Below are 17,460 nucleotides of genomic sequence, written 5' to 3'. Positions count from 1 at the left end.
CATTGTATATAAATACCACATCTGCTTTATCCATTCCTCAGTCTTTGGACATTTGAGCTCTTTCCATAATTATTGAAGATAATGCTGCTATAAACATCGGGGTGCATGTGCCCCTTCAAATCAGCATTTTTGTATCTTTTGCATAAATACCTAGCAGTGCAATTGCTGGGTCATAAGGTAGTTCTATTTTTAACTTAAAAAAAAAATTTTAACGTTTATTATTTTTGAGACAGAGAGAGACAGAGCATGAACGGGGGAGGGTCAGAGAGAGGGAGACACAGAATCTGAAACAGGCTCCAGGCTCTGAGCTGTCGGCACAGAGCCCGACGCGGGGCTCGAACTCATGGACCGCGAGATCATGACCTGAGCCAAAGTCCGCCGCTTAACCGACTGAGCCACCCAGGCGCCCCTATTTTTAACTTTTTGAGGAACCTCCATGCTGTTTTCCAGAACGGCTGCGCCAGTTTGCATTTCCACCAGCAGGATTCCCACCGTTCCCCTTTCTACACATCCTTGACAACATCTGTTATTTCCTGAGTTGTTAATGTTAGCCATTGTGACAGGTGTGAGGTGGTAGCTCATTGTGGTTTTGATTTGTATTTCCCTGATGATGAGTGATGTTGGGCATCTTTTCATGTGTCTGTTAGCCATTTTCTTAAGAAAAGTGTCTATACGCGTCTTCAGCCCATTTCTTTACTGGATTATTTGTTTTTCGGGTGTTGAGTTTGATAACTTCTTAATAGATTTTGGGTAAAGGGTTTATTCTTTATTCTTTTCGAACTTTGTTCTAACACTTTATTCTTTTAGAACAATGTCACAATTTCTTTGTGAGAAACTTCTTTGGGGAGTTATTGGGTTTGAATTTTCGATCCCTTCTAGTCTATAAGCTCTAAACACACAAGGACAATGTTTTCCTTGGTCCCTGGTATAGCTCTCACTTCTACAACAATCCCTTTATATGTGATAGATTTTAAATTACTACTTAGTGAACGAAGAAATGTTAGAAATGGGTATATGATCATAAACTCCTGGTTTCTAATCTGCTAAGCAAGACTGTAAGGTTGAAAATATAGAGAAGCCTATCCTACTTAATTCACATATATATAGGTTCTTGCATATTGAGTACTTTATTTTTATGTCTAAATTAAAATAATCTAATTTTACCATTATAAGAGCTATTAAAATAATCCATTACCCTCAATATTGAACCACATATGGACCAATAATCTAAGAACATGTTAGTCATTAGTAACATATGTAAATATATCACTAACATTTTGAAAAAAAATAAACAAAACTAATATTAAAGCACATTTAAATTTGAAAATCTAAATTCTTCTTTAGGCATATGCTTTTAAAGAGGTATTTACAATAATTCAACACTGACATTTATGTAGACAGCTAAACTTACATTACCAGGAAAATCATTTCTTTGATTCATTAAAATAGTGTATTATTCAATTTTAACAAGATAAATATAAGTGTAGAATCTCTTGATTAATTTCTATGACCGATATAATAAATGTTCATGGCCTTTTATATAGTTAAATTATATGTTCAGAGACAATTGACCTATGACACGATCAACATAATTTATACAATGCAATTCAAATACATGATTAAACACCATAACTGAAGCACCTTAAAGTTTAGTCACCCATTATTTTATAGTCTAGTCTCTGACTAGGGAGTACTTCAATGTCTAAAATATAGCAGTGATCATGAATCAGATGGTTATCAGACAGACTTCTGCTCGGTTGTTCCCAGAGGAGAGCTCATTTCTCTCTCATTGTGCTCCAGTTCACACACAGAGGAATTAACCAATCTGCTGCATACTTTAGTTACAGGATTTGCAAAGCCCCAGAGACAGATAGACCCAGATACGAAACCAGGGACGTGTCTATTTTCATTCATGACTAAAGCTTCTATATCACTTTAATACCAGGAAAGACTAACGGCCATGCATTCTTTCTGGAATGAGTATTACAAATGCCATAATAGATTCAGGTAGTTTTACTACATTGGAAAATAATATTTTTACAATTAAATGAAATTTTCTTGTTATATTAGCTTTTGTCACATCATCTTGTTACATCGGCTTTTTTTGTGTTTGGATTTTTCTCATTTGATGTAGGATGTTTTGGGTGTAGGTAGAGATTATAAAATAACTTCCGAAACTAAAGTATTTTAAATATAGAAAAGAAAATTGCCATATATCAGTGCATTTTACCCATATCTGATATAAACTTTAAGGTTACATTTACATAAACACCTGTTCTGATTGTTCTACCAAGTTTAATTGGTCTTAGAAATTCATATCTCTGAACTGAAAATAGTTCTATAGTCTTGACATTCAATTTTGTTTCTCTTCTATAAATGTCTTCTAAAAAAAGAGAATCATTGGGTTGTTATCTGACATCTATCTAGTTAGACTCTATAAGAAAAGTATACAAATGATTTAACTTTTGCTATGGAATTCTCGTTAGCAAATACTTTCGATGAAATTCTAATAGACTAATTTCTTTAAAATGCATTTTTCATCTGTAATGTAAAATCAATTTATATACTGGTTCTACATTTACACGGAGAAATTGAGTTAGAAACTTCTACAAATCAGTCAACAAATTTAGAAAAAATTCTTCCTATTAAAAACAAAAAGATGTACTTTTGTCCTCTGTATCATACTGTAAATACCCATCTCAGTCAATTTGTGACACAGATTTTCAGAAATACAACGGATCCCCCTAAAATGACACATGGAGACAAGTTACATATGTATGGAATTTACCTATATATTTATATATGTGAATGTACTTATATATACATATATACTTAGATATATATTATGGTCTTGTTTTTACATCTGAAATACTTTTTTTTGTTTTTAATTTTTTTTTTCAACGTTTTTTATTTATTTTTGGGACAGAGAGAGACAGAGCATGAACAGGGGAGGGGCAGAGAGAGAGGGAGACACAGAATCGGAAACAGGCTCCAGGCTCCGAGCCATCAGCCCGGAGCCCGACGCGGGGCTCGAACTCACGGACCGCGAGATCGTGACCTGGCTGAAGTCGGACGCTTAACCGACTGCGCCACCCAGGCGCCCCTGAAATACTTTTTGTGTATGACTGTTCTACTTCCAATTCTGAGTATTTGTAATAATAAATACTGTAATAAATGCTGACAATGGCAACATATTTTCTAATGATATAACTATAGCCCATGTTAAAATCATAAATCCTGCGTTGTTTTTTTTTTCATTGCAGAACTTAGAGGATGTCTGAAAAGTTATTAGTTAATTATGAACCTAAAATTAAAGCACAGAACATATAAAACAATGAGATTATGTCAGAGTGACTGAGGAAAACAATACTAATAGGAAATAATAAAGAGGAGAAATCTGAGTAACTGTTGATACATTTTAAGCAAAGGATGCAACTTCTGTCTTGATTTGTAGAAAAAATAAAGACTCCACATCTATGATTGAAAAGGGAGCTATGTTTTTAACAAAAGGCAAGTGTAGATAATATTTCATCAAGATAGTTGGATATTGGTGAGGGACAATGTATTAGTTTCCTATAGTTACTATGGCTAATTACTACAAACTTGGTAGCTTAAAACAACAGAGGGGCACCAGGGTGGCTCAGTCCGTTCAACGGTCCAACTTCGGCTCATGTCATGATCTCATGGTTCGTGAGTTCGAGCCGCCCGTCGGGCTCTGTGCGGACAGCTCAGAATCTGGGGCCTGCTTTGGATTCTGTGTTTTCCTCTCTCTCTGCCCCTCCCCTGCTTGCACTCTGTCTCTCCCTCTGTCTCAAAAATAAATAAACATTTAAAAAAACAGAAATTTATCTTTTCATAGTAGTGAAGTCTCAAAGTCTGAAATTGGTATCATTGGGAGGAAACTATGTGTGAAGAGGGCTGTACGCCCTTTGGGGGTTCTAGGAGAGAATCTATTCCTTGACTCTTCCAGCTTCTGTTGACTGCTGACATTCTGTGGCTTATAATGGCATCATTCCAATATCTGCCTCTGGGGTCACATGTCTTCTTCTCTCCCACCTATGTCAAATTTTCTTCCGCATCCCTCTTATAAGAATACATGTGATTGCATTTAGGACCATCCTGATAACCCAGAGTAATCTCCCCATCTCAAGATTGTCAATTTAGCCACTTAGTATGAAGTCTTGAATCACAATGTTGTACACCTGAAATTAATAATACACTGTGTGCTAACACACTGGAATTTAATAAATGAATGAATGAATGAATGAATGAATGAATAAATAAATGTAAATAAATAAGTACAGACATACATAAATAAAAATGTTAATGGAAATAAGCAATATGACTCTACAATCAGTATCATAAGTGTACTTTTATAAAAGATTTATACTCTCAATTATAGAGTATTATATATTATATGTTATATATAATAGCTGGAGCTCATTAGCAATTTCTGAAAACAAACTATTAAGGCCCTTAGTGTGTGTGTGTGTGTGTGTGTGTGTGTGTGTGTGTGTGTGTGATGTTTTTCTCTTTAAATTACAAATCCATAGACTTGTTGGTCTTATTTAATGGAATAATCTGTACGCTTTCATAAATCTCCTTAAGATACTCCACTTAAAATCTCTATCACATTTCTTATATTTGACAGCAACCTGTTTGAAAGATAAAATCGGTTTTAATCCTGTTCATTATTCTAATTAATGCAGTGCAAGAGTTTTCAGAAATTCCTTTGCACTGTGAATTCTATGTATATAACTGTAGATACAGAATCAGTTCTTACTACTTTTGATTATAGCAGTGACTAGATAATTACCATCTCGTCTCCCCACCCAGCTACCATTTTTATGTGTGCACGTGCATGTGTGATAAGGGCACCTGAAATCTACCCTCTTAGCATATTTCTAGTATTCAGTAGAGTATTAACTATAGTCATTTTGCTGAATATTAGATCTCTTGGTTTATTCATCCTATGTAACTAAAACTTTGTATCCTTTGATGAATAGCTGTCCATTTCTCCCACCTCCCTGCTCCCCACCCACTGGTGACCATCGTTCTACTCTTTGCTACTCTGTATCCTACTTTTTTTCAGATTCCGTGTATAAGAGAGATGATGCAGGTTTTTTGTGGATTTTTTGGGGTTTTTTTTTTTTTTTTTGGTTTTGTTTTCTTTCTCTAGCTGGCTTATTTTACTTAGCATAATACCCTCCAGGTTTATCCATGTTGTTGCAAACAATAGGATCACTTTTTTAATTTTAAGGCTAATTAACATTCTATTATATCTATAGATCCATCTAGATATATACCTGTATTAACATTTCACTCTGTTCATGACATGAAATATGGTTCCACAACTAGAAATATGCAAGACATAGTTCCACAACTAGAAATATACAAGACAATTTATAAAAAAAATAGTTTAAAGTAAATCTAGTTAGGCAAGCACTTTCTTCATATTTAATAAATATTTTTCAAGGTTAATAATAACATTAAAATAAAGATTCTCAAAGGTTTTGTGGATCAAAAATTTGCACCATACGGAATGTACTTTCCAATTGTGTTAAAAAAAATATGTATAAGGCTCTTACAGTTCCAAATAAAAGTACCAACATCAAATATTTTTGAAACAGAGAGCTACAGGTTAATATAATTTATAACAGAGGTCTGCAAAAGTTTCAGCCTAAGAAACCACGTTATGCAATAAAAGGTAATACAAAAGACACACACACAGGAGGAAATGAGTTGGAAAAAGGCAAAGCTGATGGAGTTGAAAGGGAGTTTGTGGTCCGCATGTCATTCAAACTACACTCATGTTTATGAGTCCGGTAGGGTTTGTGCCAACAGAAGACCTCAGAGGAATTGCCTGAAACCCACTAATCTATCAGTGAAATCGAGATGAAGCAAATTCTGAAGAAGTGAAGGGTAAACTATTGTATAAGCAAAACATTTTTTAAAGGTAATAATAGAATTACTATAATATTTCTGGAAAGCACCTTAATTTTTTTTAGCTCTTCTGCTTTTTTTTTTCTTTGAATGAAACAATTCTGCACTATATCGCATAGAATGGAAATTCAATAACTGAAAAACCCTTAAAAATGCAATAGATGAAAATTGATTTTATGATTATAACAACAATTCAAGATATATAAGAAAGGTCAAAATCTAACTGTATTTTTAAATTTTGCCTAAAATATCTTAAATTAAATCAGCGGTTATAACATTGAGAGGTAACTATCATTTTTCTTATGTGAAATTTAAAATGATTTCAAGTATCTTTTCAAAATATTCATTAGAAAACAATTATTTAATAAGACCAATCCAAACTATATTATATCTAAATGGAGCTAAATTTAATCATCTCCATGAATCATTAAAATACTAGTGTAAAGCCCATAAAACACTAAAGGATGTTTTATTTTAACTTTCATCATGGGTTGTTATACCACTGAAGTTACTCTTACCTTACTTGTAAACTAAAAAGCAAGCAGTTACCCAATTATTAAACACATAGAATTCTAGGAATTAACATCCTTCACTTTTTATATTACCAAAAATGTAAAATGTTTAATTTTTAATGCTTCGTGTTTTCTAAATATGTATTTCTATTGAGAATTTGAATTTTAATCAAAAAAGCATTTACATTTACATAGATCTTATGAATAAACTATACGGTAAACGTTTATAGTAACATAATCCATATGAGTCAAAATGCATATTTTAGAAGAAATGATAAGAGGTGTTAATACAGAGCATGTACAAGTAGGATTTTAAGGAAGACATGCGTCTTCTATACAGTATTGATTTCTTTAAAATCTTCTAATGTCTGTATATAAGGTTTAAGTGTGAACTTTATAAATGATTACTAAGTGCCCTACTTTCTGATTCAAGGCAATGCTGCTGATAGTTCCTAAGGAAGATTATCTATTCTCTTTTTGCCACAAGATAGCAATTTATATTTTATTAGATCTAAGTTTTATTAAAATTGATTTTACTGCTTCTCCAACTCACTAAAAGGCAATTCCTTTGTCTCAATTAACATACAAAAGTCAGATGTGGAATATTTAAGTGACTTGTTCAAGGACACATGCAACTTAGGAAAAATTAGAATTCTCTTTGCTTAATTTTTAAGTTCGTTGCTTTCTTAAACTACTTATAATTTATTAACCTCTTCAAACAAATTCTTACTTTGATACAGATAACTTTGTTGGAGGATCTTGAATGTTCTGATAAGCTTCTCATCGCTTTTAATTGTCAATATGGTTTTAGGAAATAGTAATTGCATTTAATTATAGTAATTCCTACATAAAAAAATGGAAAAAGAATTTAAAATTATGCTAAGATCTTTAAAACCATATATTTAAAAATTAATTTTTCTGTGATTTGATATGAGTCTACATTGATTTAGTCAATTCTATAATTATTTTATGCTTCAAAAGTTTTTTGCAGTGGTGCCTGGGTGGCTCAGTCAGTTAAGTGTCCAACTTCAGTCCAGGTCATGATCTCACAATTCATGAGTTTGAGCCCCATGTCAGGCTCTGTGTTGACAGTGTGGAGTCTGCTTCGGATCCTCTGTCTCCTTCCATCTCTTTCTCTCTCTCTGTCTCTCAAAAGTAAATAAACATTTTTTTAAAAAGTTTTTTCCATCTAATAAATGCAAATTTACAAGGATGTGGATTGAAAGAAAATTTAGCATTTATGCAAATTTTCACAAAATGATACAATTCTATTTATCAAATATATTGAATGTCGTATTTGACCTAAAATAGTATCTCTATCATAGAGTAAATTTCTGTGCTTGGCTTTCTCATTTTATTTTAATGTCTGATATTTTTGCAATGCCAGATTAAAATCAAATTTTAAAAATATATATTATGCTGCAAAATAATAGCAATACTAATATTAAGATTAAGAAACACACACACATTTAGTTAATACACTTCAGTCCAATATAAAACTGAAGCAGATTCAAAATTTCGGTTTTCCATAAATAAATAAAAATTCTACATATGGTTCGGACATGTTTTGTTCCATGTTTTATTTTTCTATACTTTCCCTCAACTGCTAAACTGAGGTGGGATTAAAGTGAAACCAACTGGTTAGTTTAAGCTGTTTGAACTCGTACCTCAGAGGATGGTTGTCAGGACATAAAGTTATTTTCTTAGCGCTCACATTCTTGCAATTTTCATCATTATCATTGTTAACACAATAGCTCCAAAACTCTGAAATTTATGGCAATATTTTCTTTCTTAAAGAGCACCATCTGTCCTAGATGCACATAGGGCCTTCATACACAATATTTAAGGCAATTCTTCCTTTTAAAAATCCTTTCCAGAATCATTAGTTATAATAAGATAAAATAGTCTCTCTTGGGACATTAAAAGAAGAAAAAAGAATTTTTCTACAAATGGAGAACTTTTGTTTGAAGAGTGGAAAATTCCAAGATTAAAACCAAATTTTGGCTATTTTTGCTATTTCCTGTGCATTTACACTTATTTACAAATAAAATATTCTTAAATTTGAATGGAAGTTCAAAGTCTTAAAAATATTATTGTATACCTTTAAGAAACCTATTAATGAAAGTTTTTTTTTAATAATGAAAAAAGTATCATCTGTGGTATCCAAAGATATAGTTTGATATTTATCGTATTCTCATTTCTCTTGTGCTTATATTTATGTTTTAATTTTAAAATATTATGATAACCTAACATACAAAGAATGTCTTAATGGTACTTACATATTTACCAGGAATTTTAACAATGTACAGGCCAAAAAGGGGCTACTTAGACCAGGGTATTTCATGGACAATGCATTGAAGTGGCACTTGGAGAGATTTATTATTCTGAAATGATAGATGTTATAGTCTTCAAGAGTGATTCCTAAATGCAATCAAGAATTTGTTTACTCAAGAAGCCCACAGACATTTGGGTTGAACTGTCTGGAAGCTGATGTCATCCCCTGCACTCGGGCTGCCGTGCTGGGGATGGGCATAGTCCCCTACCTGAAGAAACAGCCATGTGAAGTGTTTGAGGAATAAATCTTCACTACTTTGTACATCTGTCTCTATCCTCGACATGCACTCAACACAAACACTGGCCTGTAGAGGAACTCAGTTCATCTTTGAATGGATTATTGACTGAAAATAAAATTTTGGACTGACTATAATTAGTGCAGGATGCCAGACAAAGTGGGGAAGGTTTATGTTGCAGCTTTCTGCCCTGGGCTCACAATCTCTTGGGAAGAAGGGATTAGATTCTTCCCCCTTTATAATGGAGAGTAAATTGGTATTTCAGCTACCGATGTAATAAGCCATGCCAAACTTATTAAAAAATGATATATTATTTCTCCTGAGTTTGAAACTGGGCTGAACTCCTCCCAGGTGGTTCTTCCAATCTACCTGGTGTTTGGTGGGACTGAACGTTTAAGGGGCTTCACTCCCACAATGCAGCGATTCAGCTGGAAGGGCTAGAACAGTGGGGCCGCATAGGCTTACCTATCTCTCCATGTGGTTTCTTAATCAGTGTGGTAGGCCCCCTGACAACCCAAGTCAGGACCTCAAGAGACAGTGTCATAAGAAGACAAGCCCCAGTGTTCAAGTTCTTAACCAAGTCCCTGCTTTCATCAACTTGCTAATGTCCCATTGACCAAAGGAAGTCACGTGGCCAAGCCCAGAGGGACTACAAACGAGCACGAATACAGGCTGTTTTCTTTGACTGGAGAATATCCATGTAACAATGTACCACAACTCTGATAAACACTGCACCCAGGAATAAATAAACTGCCATGGCTCATCTGGGAGGAAGCTGTTCATTGTGCTATAAAGATATTACAATGGATTTCATTCATTCATTCATTTTAATAAATATTTTTGAGCAGATGCTAGGGATTCGGCATGGACAAAAGAGATGAGCTCTTGCCTCTGGAGGGTCAAATAATAAATATGCAAAGAAGACAATTTCATATCATGATAAATGCTATAAAGAAAATAAAATAGCATAATAAAATGGAGAGTATCTAGAGGTTGGGGGATGGCTATTTTAGCTAATGAGCTCAGGAGAGCCCTTCCTCAGAGGGGGTAGTTTATTCAAGACATAAATATGAAAGGTAACCGGCCATGTGGAGCTCTAGGAAGGAACATTCTAGGAAGAGGGAACCAGGGCAAAGGAAGAAGGCAGGTATGCAGCTTGACTAAAATTCAGCTTCACATGTTTTAGGGACAGAAAGAAGGTCAGAGTGGCTCACGTGTAGGAAATGATGAAATAGATGGAGAGTAAGGTCAGGGGAAGCAGGCAGGGGACTTGGTGGTCCTTTGAAGTATTATTTGAGCTGTGACCATAACCTTGCCCCTTGAATGTTCTCCTCTGCATTTCCTAAATCATTATTAAAAGGAGCTGGCTTAGTGGCTCAGTTGGTTAAGCATCCCACTCTTGATTTGGGCTCAGATCATGTTCTCACGGTCATGAGATTGAGCCCACGGTCAGGCTCTGTGCTGGAGTGGAGCCTGCTTAAGATTCTCTCTCCCTCCCTCCCCTCCTGCCACTCCCCCAAGGAATTGCCTTATGTAATTTTGGATGCTGGCAAGTCCAAAATCTGCAGTGAGGGTTGGCAGGCTTGACACCCCAGAGAGCCATTGGTGCGGGTGATGTTGAAAGCAGTCTGGGGGAGGAGAATCTCTTCTGGCTTGACGCTGGTCTTTTCGTTCTATTCGGCCCTTCAGTTTGTTGAATAAGGCTCACTCACGCTATGGAGGGGGATATTTATTTTACATAAAACTCACTGATTTAAATAGTTTCATCCCCAAACACCCGCCAACTTGACACATAAAATTAATCATGGTAGGTAGATGGATGGTAAAAGAGGTGAGTTAACATTTGTTAAAAGACAAGATCAATGTGCTTACCTGCAAATTACTTCTTAAATATAAAGGGAAATAATGAACCTTCACTTTGGAGAAATCTCAAACAAAGCACCCTATCCAAGTGACCGGAGTTAGCAGAACCAATATAATAATGCATTACTCTTCCAACATGACGCACTGAAAGAAAATAAATCCTTGAGATTTTACTCTTGACAATGATATATAGCCGACACTAAATCATGGAGAAACAAGACAACTCAACTGTCCTTATTCTATAAAGACACTGACATCATGAGAAATAAAGGTTGAAAAACATATTCCCAGATTAAGGGAGATTAAAGAGTGTTACAAATAAATGTGATGAAAGTTCCTGAATCTGGGAATGGATGGGAAATGTAAATGCTATAGAGGACATTTTGGCAAGAGGGGAAGTTCGTAGTATCTGCCATTTATTCGCAAATTATTTAGCAAAATAGTAAAATTAATACTTCCGGAATAATACTTACAGATTAAATATAATACTTAATACTTATTGAGTAAATCAAGCAAGACAGAATATTACATTTGGTAAATTTAAGTAAAGAATGTATATGTGATCAACTGTAGGGTTTGACCAAGATGGCTTCAATGCACCGTCAGCTGACCAAACTTGGGACAGGCTTCTTCTTGTCTCTAGTCCCCTGTCCTACTTGTAATTGTAAATTTGCACTTTTGAGACATAAATCTTTATTTTTAAGCCTCTTGTCAATTTTATAACCCAGGAAGTGGTTCTCAGGGACTTGAAACTAACCCTTTGGACTGTAATCATCAAAGAAGACAGAGCCAGGGTCTCTCAGTCTCTGCAGGAGGATAGAAGCCTAACCCAAGTAGGTCTTGCTTCAAGCTGTAAAACCATTTTCTTCCAAGAGATAGGAGCAAATGTACTTTTCTTTGAGGAGACCATTTAACAAACACAGATGGCCTGTGCTTCTCAACCCCCCACCTCAGACCCTCAACACTCCACAACCCATTCTGAAGATTTGATTTCCAAGATCTGGCCCCATTGCAATAGCCTTGAATGAAGTCTTCTTTAACTTTTTAGCTTTGTCAGGTGCAGTTTCTGCTTTGACAGGTAGAAACTATTCAAAATTAGTTGAAAATAAAGGAATGAGGTATTTGATTACTAGTGCTCAGCAGAGTGTAACGCTACCTTAACTTTTCCAGGAAAGTATATCACTTAATGTGGGGTAAATCACTTGCTGTAAGTGTTCGGTGATTATACTAGGAAAATATGTTTCTGTGCCCTCATTCCTCAATTTTGGTAGCTCACATGGCACCAGCATCCAAACAGATGTAGAAAACAAAACAAAACAAAACAAATAAAAAATACCTAAGCAATTTGAAAATTGCTGTATGTGCACAAAACTACACTGAAAAACCAGCCACCTGTCTCCTGAGGAAATTTCTGACTCTGTCATATATTTCAAGAAGCTTTTATTCTTAATTTCTTTCCATTTGTCTTCAAGGTGGTTTTCCATGTAATCTATCCTTGTCGACATGAGAATGCTTTTGAGTGATGAACTATTAGCTTTAAAACATCAAGTGACATTCTTTTAATTGGATTTGTATCTGGAAAGAGAAGTTACAAACTTAGTGTTCGTCATACTCATTATTGACAATCAAGACGACTGCTTTAATTTCACTCTATAGTTCTGTCTGTCTACTTGGGCCATGAAGTTATGAGAATCCTTTCTCCTTTTTTCTCAGAAAGTATAGAGAAAAAAATAAGGGAAAGAATGTTTTATATTTTAGCAATGAATATTAAAATCTGAACAGCCGTATCGTACCTACTCGGTTTTACCTCAGCAACCAGTGCTTGGAGTAAAAATTTCAAAGAATTTTCAAATTCTGCTCCTAGGTTAGGGATTCTGTGGTAATAGTGCCCCATCAGGGGACCAGGAAACCATGTAACTGTCAATCATCTCAAGCTCTGAACAACCATGACCGTTTCCACGAAAGCTAAAGTGTTACCAAGTACCCCAGAGCAATTCAACTGTTCATTTCATTATTCTCTTTCCCTATTTCCATATCTTATTTTTTTTCTATGTATTCTCATTTTGGATTTTAACTTCACCTGGAGCCCTGACCTTGGCTTCTCTATTTTTCATGATACAATTAATATTAAAAAAAAAAAGTCCCAAACTAATCTGACACAGAACTTTGGATTGTGATTGAGCCTATAATCACCATCTGAGAAGTTAACGCTTCTAATAAAATGCTTAAACAGTTTTCTAAAAAAAATTAAATACCGTTGTAATTTTTTTATGCTGGCTAAAAATAATTAACTATTTTGTTTCCTGTTAAACGTTCCTAACAAGAGTAAATTGCAATACTGGCCTGTTAGAGGCCGTTTCCCTTACAGGAAAATTATAATGACACTTGACATTTATTTATTTATTTGAAAGAAATTACATTATAATGGAAATATTTTATTTTATTGTAAATTTTATTTCAATTATTTTTTTTCAGGGTATTTAAAGGATATACAGTAAAACCTTGGTTTGCCAGCATATTTCATTCCAGAAACATGTTTGTAATCCAAAGCACTTGTGTATCAAAGTGAATTTCAAGAAACATTGGCTCAGTTGTGATCATGTGATATTGGCATCAGGTACTACTCATATTGCAAGACATGGCTCATTTATCAAGTTGAAATTTATTAGACATGTTTGTTAATCTTGCAGAACACTCACAGAAGAAGTTACTCACAATCCAAGGTTTTACCCTATACCCATGTGAGTGCATTTATAGAATGCACTTATTTCCATTTTCCCTTATCTTCTTTCTAAAGAAGATTCAGAATCTTGACTTCTTCAAAACTTAATTCTCTGTCATCTTTTTCAACTCTTACAATAAGAAAATAAAAATTGGTTGTGAAAAAACAGAAATCTCAATATGGAAAGGATAAGAAGTGTTTAATTTTAAAAATTTATTTATTTTTGAGAGAGAGAGAGAGAGAGCAAGCAGGGGAAAGGCATATAGAGGGAGAGAGAGACAATCCCAAGCAGGCTCTGCACTGTAAGCACAGAGCCTGATGTGGAGCTTGATCCCACAAACTGAACCATGAGATCATGACCTGAGCCGAAATCAAGAATCGACACCTGACTGAGCCACCCAGGTGCCCTGGAAGTGTTTCACTTTAGTAGGTTCATTCAATCTGGGTTCAAGGAAGATTACAGAAATCTTAAAAGCCACATAGGTTGGGTTTGGAGTTGAAAAGTTGGGTACTGGAACAACTAAGGTTTTTAAGAACAGATGAAAAGTTAGGGGAAAAGGGGAATGACTAATAATTTGAATTTGTGTGCCTTCCAAGGTTTTAGAGAAATGCAGAAGAGAACTGGGTTTTGAAATTAGTGCAAGGGATATAATCTGTCCAGGAGTTGAGAACAGTTGATTCACATAGATCTATTTAATGATACTTTGTGGGAGAATGGATTTGATACATTATTACTTTAACACGTAAAAGAGTCAACCTGGAAAACAAATAAATGATTTCTTTCAAAGTACGCAGAAGAATCACTGATGTGAGCCCTACCAGTCTATGATGGATTGGGTGCAAATAAAGAAAAAAAAATGATCCATCCAATCTGATTGGAGGACATTATTGATAGTGAAACAGAGAAGAGCCAATCCAATCCTCAGACATACTTTAAAATTAGACAACACATTTCAGGGGGGAAAGAGCAAATTAACACAGAAATACAGAAACTGAGCACTTCAAGTTTGTTTTTCCTTTCCAAGTTGCCTTTTTAAAAAGTATTCCATTTATTTATTTTCAGAGAGAGAGAAAGAGAGCAAGGGAGTGGCAGAGAGAGAGAGGAAGAGAAAGAATCCCAATTAGGCTCTGCCATGTCAGCACAGAGCTCCACACAGGGCTTGAACTCACAAACCATGAGATCATGAGAATAAGAGTTGGAGGCTTAACCTACTGAGCCACCCAGGCACCCCCCCCACCAAGTTGCCTTTTACTGGGTTTGTTTGGATTCTACTCATTTGCATGTGTGTATACACATAAAAATTTATTTTTACTTATGAATTTATAATATATATTTATATATTATATATAAAAAGTATTTTATATGCATTCATAAATTTAAATAGAATACAATAATGTATTATATGTATATATATATACATATATGTATATATGTATACAATGAATTAATATATTATAAATATCTTGATATTTATTTATGCATATAATTCTAGAATTTACATGGTAAATCATTAGTGATTTGCCCAAAATGCATATACATATCCTATTTGTGTAAAGTCTAGAATTAACTTCAAAATTTCTACAAAAAAATATCTGCTAGCATATTGATTGGGATTATGTTATAGGTGTATATCACATTGTGAACAATAGACATTTTGAAAGTATTGAGTGAGCATTCTTATCCGTGAACATCTCTCCGCTTATTATTTATTTTTATTTTTTTAATTTTTTTTAAATTTATTTTAAGAGACAGAAAAAGTGCAAGCTGGGGAAGGGTAGAGAGAGAGGGAGAGAGAGAAAGAATTCCAAGCAGGCTCTGTACCATCAGCACAGAGCCCAATGCTGGGCTCGATCTCACAAACTGTGAGATCATAACCTGAGCTGAAATCAAGAGTCAGACGCTTCACCGACTGAGCCACCCAGGCGCCCCAACATCTCTCCATTTATTCTGGTATTTAATTTTTCTGTATAATATTCTGTTGTTTTTAGTGTGTCATTCAGTGTGCCAATATTCTTGTTGTCTTCAGTGTGCATATCTGATATCAAATTTATCATTATATATTTCATAATGTCAATGGTATTATAAATGTATTTTTAAATTTCTGGTTGTTTATTGCTAGTATGTGGCTATATGTGGATTTCTTTTTTGCATTCCTTTAGTTGTTACATATATAGGTTTCTATATTTATATATAAAGGTCTCTATATTAATAGACAACATATATTGGATCTTTCAATATGTTTTACCCACTTTGAAAATCTCTTCCTTTCCCCTGGTATGTTTTTCACATTTTTTAACAACAATATTTATCCTGATATCCCTGACATACTATTTCTTAAGTGTGAAGTTATCTTGGTATTTTGATTATTCATAATTTGCCAAAAATACATTTAGTACTGTATTTTGCTAGGACAACCATGTAGATTCAGATACAGGCAAATTATTCTGGAAACTTTTGTGAACATGATTTTTTAGAGATAATCTGCAGAAAATATTTTCATTGTATTAAATTTGCATTTCGCATAGAGGCAATCTCCTGATAAAGCTTCAAATCTAGGTTAAGCGTCATGCTGATTAGAAACATAATTGATATAATTTTAATAAAATTATCAAGCTGTGATAAAAATAAAATTGTTAAAAATGTTCCATCATTATGCTCTTTGGAGGTAATTTATATTTGCTGTTTATACAGTAGGCTTTGTCTTATTTAAAATGGCAAGCATTAAAGTACCCCCTAGAAATTTTCCTTTACTGAGTCTGGAAGAGGGTTTAATTTTAAAATTAGGTTTCTTTCTGTGTCAAAAAATTATTAACAAATCATTAACTTTCCACCCGCTTACTGGCCTATTATTTTAAGCCTGTGTGCTGGGCCTGCTCAATGTTAACTTCGTGCTATACGATGAGCCCTTCAATCTGTGGTAGTGAGATCAGAAAATGCATCGTTAGTAGTCTTTAGTAAAAGTGAGGTGATATCCTTGTTGCCAATTTGGTGTTAAATACTTTGTATAAATTACATCAGTATATTTAAATATCTAAGTATCAACTGATCATGCGTGAACGATGGACAATAATACCTACATAGAAAACTGTGGTGATCACTAACTGTATTAATACACATAAAATGTTTAGAATACTGATGAAGGGCTCTAAAAGTGTTTATTATTACTATTATTGTCATTGCATTAATGAGATATATGGGGAAAAGATGAATAAGTACACAGCACTTATAACTAATGATTTAACCCCCCTGCTTTACTCACACAAAAACATAGATATCTGCGGACACAAATTTTTAAATAAATTTTACTATACTAATGATGTGTAGTATATAATATACAAATACTGATAAAGTAAATAATACACTTTATTATCAGTTCTATAAAGCTAGCTGAAATTCACCAAATCCTTTTTGAACTTTTTTTTGTAAACTCTTTTATCTCCAGGCATCCAATGGTTGAATAGGTAGTTGACATTTGTGTTTATGTCAAACAGTATGACAAAAGTGAAATAAGAAAACGTATGTTTTCTTCATTCTCTGGTGGCATGCATGACTTTCTTTTCCTGGATCAGATAGCAGCCTGTGAGTATTAGAAGTTTATTTCTTCATTTTTTGTGCCATACAGAAGGTAATGGTTACACTTTTCAATTTAATGTACATTATTACTATTTTCTTGATTCACTAAATCAAGCAGTTAATTAAGCTCTGATTTGCAGTCAATTTCTATGGTGTACATACTCTCACCATAGCTGATTTTAAGCTACCAACATGACATCACAGAGTGTGAACTTGGGAAGAGACGTTCACCGTCTTGCCACCGTATATTATTTCCACCATATACATTTAAGACTG

This window comes from Panthera pardus, unplaced genomic scaffold (assembly GCF_024362965.1).
Source record: "Panthera pardus isolate Hobbes unplaced genomic scaffold, ASM2436296v1 HiC_scaffold_16, whole genome shotgun sequence".
NCBI lineage: Eukaryota > Metazoa > Chordata > Mammalia > Carnivora > Felidae > Panthera > Panthera pardus.
The sequence above is the reverse complement of the archived record's forward strand: the minus strand, read 5'-3'. Positions refer to the sequence as shown.